The sequence below is a fragment of the Ictalurus punctatus genome, chromosome 14 (genome assembly GCF_001660625.3).
Source record: "Ictalurus punctatus breed USDA103 chromosome 14, Coco_2.0, whole genome shotgun sequence".
Classification (NCBI taxonomy): domain Eukaryota; kingdom Metazoa; phylum Chordata; class Actinopteri; order Siluriformes; family Ictaluridae; genus Ictalurus; species Ictalurus punctatus.
The window spans coordinates 12725086-12735601 of record NC_030429.2 but is presented as its reverse complement, the minus strand read 5'-3'; positions in this window follow the sequence as shown (position 1 = coordinate 12735601).

The following is a 10516-nucleotide window of genomic DNA, read 5'->3' as shown; positions in this document are numbered from 1 at the left end:
CAATAATGTAGCACGTAGCTCCCAGGTTTAAATATTGCAATTTAACAATTACTCTCAGAGCCTAGCCTTGAAGAATATTTTCCCCCCACAGAACAGTAAGGAAACCAGACAGTAATGTATCTCTACAGGAGGCCTGGGTGTAAAGCACTCTGATCTCAGGAGCCATGTGAGCAGAGAAAGCACTCTAATTAACTGCTTCTGGGGTACCGTGGAGAAGAGAAGGAACAAACCCCATTTTTTTTGACGCTCCAATACATCTGTCCCCACCTCCTGTGTATTCAGGTCCTTCCCCTCCGCTCCCCAACCCGCAGGGCCTCTCTCATCTTATGTTTATTCATTTGCCACTTAAAGGCCGGACACAGCACCCTGTTAAAACTAAATCAAGCCCCTTTCATGACATGATCCTTTTGCCAAAGCTGAAAAGGCCCCAGTCTGAGGGGGGTCTGACCCTGAGGACACTGAGCCAGGAGGAGGGGGAAAACTTGATGTTGTGTTCCCCAAAAAAAGCCAGTACTGTCTGCCCTGCTGGTGATTAAGGCAGCCAATGGTGGGGAGAGAGAGAGACAGCGGCGGGAACTCAGAGGAGGAGTGTGGGAGATTAAGCCTGTCACACCCATTCAGAAAGAGAGGGGACAGGAGGGATAAAGAAGGCAAAGAGCGTTAAAAAAGGGGAAGGAGGGAAGTGAGAGCTCCTTTCATAGCTGATGACTGATTGCCTGTCTGGACCAGCTCTCTGGGTTGATTGACAACCGTGCTGAGCCGAAGGGTGGGAAAGTGGGAAAGTGCACTTGGGCGGAGTTGTTAGTGTGTGAGAAACATTTTTGGAGAGGGGGGCCGGTGTACAATGTGCATGCTAAACACTAGTTACAATACACACTCTAACACCGGCTTAACTTTTTGTTAGAAACAGAAATGTGAAATGCTCTTTGATTAGTGATATAAAAATTATATACTGCAGAATAAAATGAATGTAAACAGATATTTTTGGACATCTTCATTACTATCCTGGGCATACATTATAATTGTGTTTAATTGTATGTTTGGACATTTTTTCCATCGTAATCTTCTCATATGTTTATCACACACAGAGCTCAAATATATAGGAACCTAAGGATATGATTGTGCTAAGATATTACTGGTTTTAAAGCCTTGTGCAATACCCATGTTAACTGCCCTATAAACCCTTAAAGAAGTCCATAAACTCCTCTATAACCTGGACAGACTTAATCAATCCCTGCCATCAATGCTATATTCATAGCTCTTTTTCTTATTATTATGAGTGAATGGTCTCTGTAAAAAAAAAAAAATAAATAAATTTTTTTTTAAAAAGGCTAGATAAGCACTTGTTCATTCACCTGCCTGCCATCAATGGTCACTTAGAATATATCAGCGTTTCTAATCTCAGTTTTTAATTCTGAAGTATACTCTTAATATGACCTCAAATTATAGGGAAATTCCTACCACTTTCAAAGGGTAGCTGTTTATTCTATTTTTATCTACTTGTAATTATTCTAAGAGGTAATCCATGACCCAAGAACAGCCATAATTCCTTACTTGGAAAAAGGAAATCCTTAGTTAAAAAATAAAGTCAAAGCACATCACCCCAGCCTACATTAGCTGCATATTAAGTTCCACTTTGAAAAACCCTGTGTATGATGTTTAAAACTCTACATGGCTTTAGCCTCATCACACATTGCTGTTCTCTTGAAGCAATATAGTCAACTGTAAGCATTTTGCTCATCAGAGGCATTCTGTTCTTCTCAATGATGACACTCACAACTCTGGCAAAAGATTTTATCTTGTATTGTTTCTAAACACTGTCATATTCCAGAGAATATTGAGAACACAAGCTCTATACAGTCCTCTCTGACAGTATTGGAATGGCAAAGCCAATTCTTTTGTTTCTTGCTAAATGCTGAAGACATATGAGTTTGAGATCAAAAGATGAATATGAAACATTAGATCAGAATTTCAGCTTTCATTTTCTGATATTTGCATTTAAATGTGTTAATAAACATAAAACATGGCACCTTTTGTTAGAACCCACCCATTTTTCAAGTGATCAAAAATATTGGAAAATATCAACAAAAAAAATATCAAAAATACTGACAGGTGTTTCCTGTTACCAAGGTGTGCCCTGTTAAATTGATTGTTCAAACAATGAATAGCTCTGAATGTCTACTCTTGGTTTGAGCCCTAGGTTTCGCCCACAAGACTGCATTTGTTGTTAAAAAGGATAAACCAGCATGAACATCAGAGAGCTGTCTATGGGAAAAGAGCCATTTTGAAGCTGAGAAAAGAGGGAAAATCAATGATTTTCACTGGACATTGGGCATAACCAATACGACAATTTGGAATGTCCTGAAAACAAAAGAAACTACGGGTATACTAACAACCAGACATCAAAAAGGTTGGCCAAAGAGCAGTTGATGACAGAAACATTGTGAGATGTGTGAAGATAAAACAACAGTCAGTGTCATCACCTCACCAACAACCTCCACAGGGAAGGGATGAAGGTATGACAATCCATCATTTGAAGAAGACTTCAAGAGCAGAAATATAGTGGTCAAGATGCACAAGATGCAAACCACTCATTGGGAGTGAAAGGATCTGCTCATGATCCAAAACATATGAGCTCATTGGTGGAGTACAGTGGAGGTAGTGTCGTGGCTTGAGCTTGAAGAGGAGACTGAAGGGAGACTGAAGGGAGACCCCCCGACAAACAGCAACTGAAAGAAGCTACAGTAAAAACCTGGAAAAGCAACACAAAAGAAGATCGCAACAGTTTGGTGATGTCAGTGTGTGTGTCAGTGGCTTGATGTAGTTATTGCACGCAAGGGATATGCAACCAAATATTAAGTTTTATTTACTTAAATATACTTTTGCTCACCTAAAATTGGGTGGTCTGCTTCCAAAGGTGCAATGTTTGAAGTGGTTTAACACTTCTAGATTTAAATATCAGGAAATTAAAACTGAAATTGTGATATATCTTCTCATATTCATCTTTTGATCTCAAACCTGCTGCTACTTTAAAGATTTATACCAAGATTGATAACACTTTCGGGATTAAACCAGTCAGTGTTATAAGACAGCACCCACTCTTGGTGAAGATTTATTTCATCTCCAGACTCTTGATTACCTCTGTCCTACTGCGTGCATTTAGCGTTCAGGTCTTCATAAAACAATATGGCAAGTATTTTGTGCAATTTTGTCTAATTTATTACTCTAACTTTATAAAATGCTTCCAGCTTAAAACTGCAGGTAGCATAACAAAATTTTCTTGTCAGAACATGCTTGCTGCATGATTCTACAGGTAGAATATTTTGATTGTCTATCTTATTGTCGGAAAATACCTGCAGCACTAAAATATATGAATACGTGAATTTATGTGTGCAGAAACACGTCGGACAATTTGTCAGAACACATTCAGCGGCAGATATAGGATATTTTGACTGGGGTGGCCAAAACATATCACTAACTACAATCAGCAACTGATAATCAAATATCCCTACTTTTTTAAAGCCATGAAAATCAGAATATTAAGAACATGCATTAACAGTGACCTGAAAGGGTGGTGTGTCGAAATCTCCCAGTTACAAAAAGATCTGCATGTGTGACGTATTGTTGTTGGTGTTGTTGTTGTTGTTAAGTCTAAAATTATCTTTGGAGTTTAATTAGCTAGTTTTCCTTGCCTGGGGGTAAGATGAGCTACGCTTTTGTGGACTGTACTGAATTATTATTTTAAACCAGTAGTAGGCGATGTGTGATTATGCGCCTTATTGATCTTCGCCGTGTTGTTTAAATGTCTCTATAAAGAAACCCCTGTTGTTTCCCAGTGCCCTCCCACACCACCTGTCCTATGCATTCAGTGCTTTGTGGCCTATGCACTGCAGGTATCCGCGCACGCCTCACCGAGACTGTGTTAAGCACTCTTGTCGGAACAGAGGATTAGCTACGATAAGCTAACGGTTTCGCGCAGAGGAGGAGCCCTGATTTACTGGGGTCATTGCCGGAATTCTCGGCTGACAAAGAGGCAAAAATACACACACAAACACACACCCTCCTCAACCTTTCTTCAGACTCGCCAGGCCTGGTTCCAGTAGTTGGATACCTTTTCATAGCGCCTCATCTCCTGTTGCTCGCTACAAAGCTCTTATGTGAGCGCGCGTCGGTTGCCAGGCGAGTGTGAATGACCGAGCAGGGGGGCGGAGCCGTGAGCGCGAGACGTCTCTGTTAGCGCGGGGACTGACGTGTGGCTGCGCACGCGCTTCACTCCGGAGCCCTGCTCGAAACGATTCGTGGGCGACAGCACGACTTCGGCCTCATCTTTCTTCAAATCCGCGTGATAGCACACTGAGCAATGTCTCAGAATTGTAGGTCAATGCTACTATTACCAATAAAGATAATTGTACAAAGTAAACAATTTCAAATTTACCCTTCGACAACTGGAGGAAATCGGGTGTATTCGGGTATAATGGGTAATCAGGTGAATTGTGACTGTAATTTTCTGGTCTGAAAAGTGAAAGTCGAAAGGGATCAATCCTTTTCAGTAGAACTGCTTGATAAAAGTCACATGACTTAATTCATGAAACATCATTATAAAGGGGCGTGGTTAGCATCAAGCAGTATGTTAACCACCGAAAGGTTGGGATAGTTTTTTGTTGTTTTTTTTAATAAATGTATAAATTAACTAAAATATTACACATTTACGATGTATCTAGTGCCGTCCACTAATATTGGCACCTTTGGTAAATATGAGCAAAGAAGGCTGTGAAAAATTGTCTATTGTTTAACCTTTTGATCTTTTGTTCAAAAGATTCACAAAAATACTCTGCTCTCCTGGATATCAAACATTTTCAAACAAAACACAGGTTTATCACAAAAAAAAATCTCTGTTCAATATAGGTGTGTCACAATTATTGGCACCCTTATGAATTCATTTAAGAAAAATATATTCAAAGTATATTTCCATTGATGTTTTACATTTTTTTTGTACACCTGGGTGACTAGGAACAGGAAATTGCTCAACCATGACTTCCTGTTTCACAGGGGTATAAATATGAGGTAACACATATTGGCCAAATTCCCTTAGTCATTCATAACAATGGGTAATACCAAGGAGTATAACTGTGTTGTGCAGCAAAAGGTTGTTCAGCTTCACAAAATGGGAAGTGGCTATAAGAAAATAGCACAAGCATTGAAAATGCCCATTTCCACCATCAGGGCAATAATTAAGAAGTTCCAGTTAGCTGGAAATGTTACAAATCAGCCTGGAATTGGACATATGTCTATATTGTCTCAATGCACTATGAAGAGGATGGTTTGAGAGGCCAAAAAATCACAGCTGGAGAATTGCAGAAATTATTTGTGTCTTGGGGTCAGAAAGTCTCTAAAACTACAATTTGAAGTCACCTACATCACCACAAGTTGTTTGGAAGGGTTTGAAGAAAAAAGCCTCTACTCATCCAAAAACAAACTCAAGTGTCTTCAGATTTCCAGACACTACTGTAACTTCAAATAGGATCGGCTTCTATGGTCAGATGAAACCAAAATAGAGCTTTTTGGCAATAAACACCAGAGGTGGTTTTGGTGCACACAGAGGTAGCCATATGGAAAACTACCTCATGCCCATGGTTAAATATGGTGGTGGCTCTTTAATGTTTTGGGGCTGTTTTACTGCCAGAGGACCTGAACATTTTGTTAGGATACATGGCATCATGGACTCTATCAAATATAAACAGATATTAAATGAAAACCTGACTGCCTCTGCCAGAAAGCTTAAAATGGGCTGTGGTTGGATAATCCAGCAGGAAAATGATCCAAAACATTCATCAAAATTAACACAAAAATGGTTTACTGACCACAAAATCAAGGTCCTGTCATGGCCATCCCAGTCCTCTGACCTGAAACCCATAGAAAACCTATCGGGTGAACTGAAGAGAAGAGTCCACCAGCGTGGACCTCAAAATTTGAAGGATCTGGAGAGATTGTGTATGAAGGAGTTGTCTCAGATCCCTTGCCATGTATTCTCCAACCTCATTAGGCATTATAGGAGAAGTCTCAGAGCTGTTATCTTGGCAAAGGGAGGTAGCACAAAGTATTGACTAAAAGGTACCAATAATTGTTGTACACCTATATTTAACAAATACATATTTTTTGGATAAACATGTGTTGTATTTGCAATTGTTTAATATTTATGTGAGCAGAGTATTTTTGTGATTTTTTTTAAACAAAAGATCAAAAGGTTATATATATATATATATATATATATATATATATATATATATATATATATATATATATATATATTCTATATGTACTCATTTTCTTTCACATGTAAATAGTCAACACACTGAAGATCAAAGATCAAAGTGGAAAAGCTTAGAAAAGGTGGATTTTCTTACTATCACAAGTATGAATTTTAAAATATGAAATTGTATGCATGTAAAATTATCCATCACTATTGAAAACCAAATAGCTGTCAACACAAGAAAAAGAGGACCTGCAGAACGTATAGATGGTTATAAAAATTAACATAGTTAATAAGTAAACTCTTAAAGAAACTCATAGTGTTTCCATATAATACTGCTTATATTCCCATTCCTAACATTCCTCTTAACCTTTAGCTTCAATGACTACATCACTAGATATACATTTTAAAAATAATATTTTATATTAGTCAAATATAAATAAAATTATCAATTGTTAAGTTTACATTCGAATTCATCCTGAGGCCTAATCGGTAGCATTAAACATCATTGGAAAACAATCTAATGTTTTACCTTTGAAAAGTTTTAAAAGTCAGTATTGCTAGTATTTGGACATAGTATAATGTTCCTGTGCACAGACCAACAGTTAGATGCCACATCCATAACCAAAAGGCAAAAAGGCTCAATGAAAGAAGTCCAACCTAGGAGCAATGCACATAATGGAGCAATCTCTTCTTTACCATGGGTCAATTGAGCTATTAAAATCCTTTCTTGTGTCCAAATGAGACCAAAACTAAACATATGAACCTTAATGTGCTCTTTTGTGTATTGTATGAAGTTGATCCACATTTTAGTTCCGCTTTTAAAATTTTGGTCCAAACACATGATGAACTGCATAGGTACCATATATCACATGCTGTTAGGTTTGCTGCCTGCATGAAAACAGACATATATTACTGATAATGTATATTCCACATAACACAGTATTCTATCTCAGACAGATTTTTAAATGTGCACTCATATACTGACAGCTGCTGTAGTTAACTCACATTTCACAACATGAAAGGACATTCATTCAGAACAGCCCATCTATTCAAACAGCAATCAGATCATGTGTAAAACTGCAAATCCCATCAGAAATCAACCAGTCATCCAAAACAATAGGCTATAAAACCCAGCATATTTGCAGACCTTTTTAAAACCAAACCCTGTATTGAGAGTGGCCTATGGCAGAGCTTGTCTCAACTGTTGTATTTTATCATTAATCTAGCTAAATTGACTGTTGAATTGAAAAGTGTGTAAAATACAAGACAGAGTGTAAACACAATATAGTATAGGTAATAGGTGACATAGTGTAGCCTAATTAAATATTTAAATTTACTCCAAATATCACTCACTGCCGGTGGTACAATGGTACAGCAGGCAGTGTTGCTGCTTCACAGCTCCAAGGTCTGCTATTTCATTCTCAGCTTGGATTACTGTCTGTGTGGCATTTCACCTTTTCTCTCGATGTCTATGTGGATTTCCTCCGGGTTCTCCACTTTCCTCCCACCTCCCAAATGCATGCTGGTAGGTGGATTGGCTATGCTAAATTAACGTTAGAATGTGTGTATGCATGTTGCCGTTTAATGGATTCTCATCTAGGGTGATTTTTTGCCTTGTGCTCAATGTTCCGAGAAAGGCTTTGGATCCCCTGTAACCCTTACCAGTCTAAACAAGTTACTGCAGATAAATGAATTAATCTTACATTGAATAACATGGTTGTCCCACCTGCTTTGTCCACATACCTTTAGCTACATGTGTTTGACATGTGTTGAATTTTTCTGAGTTACTGATGAAAAGCACACAATCTTTTGGGGTAGGCTATGGGTTATTCTTAATCCAGCTGATATGGAAACAAATTTGCCATTGAGACATCCTGATATGTCCATGGCAACATGGTATGTAGGCTAAATTTTACATTTTAAATATGTATTGAATTAGCATAGATTTTTACTGAAGAGATGCATCCGCTCATGCCCTCAACTTTTCTGTATGGACATATGAAAAGATGATTCATTTATGAACAAGTTGCCAGGAATCTCATGATAGAACACTGCATGTATACAGCTATGATGCATTTCTGTGTTTTTAAGTTATGTTTAATTTCTAATTTGATTTATGTTTTCTACAAAAAGTAGATATTAGAAGATGACAATATGGTAGAATAATAAAATTTCAGGAACAAGTATGATCAATGGCACTGATCTGGCCATTTTAGACCATTCTTCCAAAAGATATTCCTTCAGGGTTTTTTTTTGACAGTGATGGTCCAAAATCTCCCATAAGTTTTCAACTGGGTTGACCGGTGACTAAGAAGGCTATAGCATATAATTTATGCTATTTTATATCACCATTGTTTTTCTTTAGTTTCCTTTTTTTCTTTATTTATTTGTTAACCTTTCTATAGATGTGATACCTCGATAAGTCACCACAATGTTGATATTTAATAGCTGTACACTGCACAATGAATATGGGGTACTTGTGGGAATCGTCTCCACTGAGATCCTTTAAGATCTTCACATTATTCCATAGGGAGTGAGTGCATGTGTGTGTCCTTCTTCATGTGTTTGTCTATGCTGATCACACACACTCTGTCTAGCCCTTACACACCCCATTGCTGGTCCTATAGCAGACCCATACACTCAGTCAGACACTGGGAAAGTGGGATCCATCGGTACCCCATGTCCCCTTACCCTTTCCAATCCAGACATTTTGGGGGGTCTGTCTGGACTGGTTGTGGTAGACGGCACCCCACTCATCCCCTCCATCACTCCCTTCAGGAGCTAAGAGGACCTTGAACTCCTGTCACAACAGCTACGCATAGGGGCAAAGGTCAACACCCACAGTCACTTTGTCACACAGTGCTGAATCAATGTTGCATTATAATCACAGTCACAGTTCAGTGGAATTCAGACATGCATTCCTATGCACTCCAAACCACCCACAATACATGACAGTCTATTTAAATGTTGCAGTCAAAACTGACACTTGGTTAAAAAATTTCAATGAAATAAAATAATTATTTAAAAAATATATTATTATTATTTCCCTCTAGTTTGTTCTCACTTTCTATTCAAATGTGTATTTCAGAACTGAACAATTAATTAATTAACCAAATAATGGTAATTTTATTTATCAGCTAAAGCAAAATCAACATTTGGTGACCTTAAATCGTCACACAAATGCTCATAAAATCCTGTGTGACGAAAAACTAGACTATTTAGTAATTTTATTGAATATAAGCAATTACATACTTATATTGACTATTTCATCTATTTAATTTGAACTAATATATTAACAAAGGAAATGTTTAAAATAAACTCAAATATGAAGTAACAGTTCATATGAAGGCTGGCGGTCATGAGGTGAGTAGCCTGTGGTTATATAACTTAATATTAAGATTCCTTCCTTATCTTTCCTATATATACAATATAGAATAATCACATTTGGAAGGTTTTTAATGACTTATAGACATATTGTAGTAGACGGATTGTTTCTTATATTTATAGGAATTTTTTCACAGTGTGTTGGGTTTTCTTCCTTAATGTCAGCTTCTAGATTCGGTAAACAGTTTTCAAAATTCGTTTGCTTTACATACTTAGTTATGATGAGCACCTGATCAGTGAAGGTGCTCAGATTTGAGGCTCCCAATCACTGGAGTTTTCGTTTTAGCTAGCCGTGAATGAGTTTCTCCAAAGCACCGCAAAGTTAGATAATATTACCAGGGACAGATCAGTGTGATGCTCGCTGCGAAGCTTTTATTAAACTCGGCCAGGCATATTGATCAAATACGGCTTTGCACAATCAGTATAAGCTGTAACCGAGTTTTATACTATACACCGAAAAAAATAATACGAAAAAAAACCCCCACCACTGGATCACTACAGCATAACAAGAAAAGATCGGAAAAATATTGCAGCAAATTTAAAAAACGATTAAACCAAAATGTAGGTGCATATAATCATTAATATGAAATAAATGTTCAATATGCAAATTTAAAATATTTCGCGTTTTGTTTTGCTTTGTTTTGGGGTTTGTTTGTTTTTTCAAATTAATTTGTCTCTAATCAAAAAAACTGACAGTGGAAAAAACAGCCACTTTTAAATGAAAAAATAAGTACGGAGAATGTAGAATATTTAAGAACGCCTACTGAGGGTCTTTAAAGTTAACATGAAATATTGAAACTGTTAATTTGTACTGAAAGTGTCGCAATTATTTTTCTGTTTCAAGACATAATAATAATAATAATAATAATAATAATAATA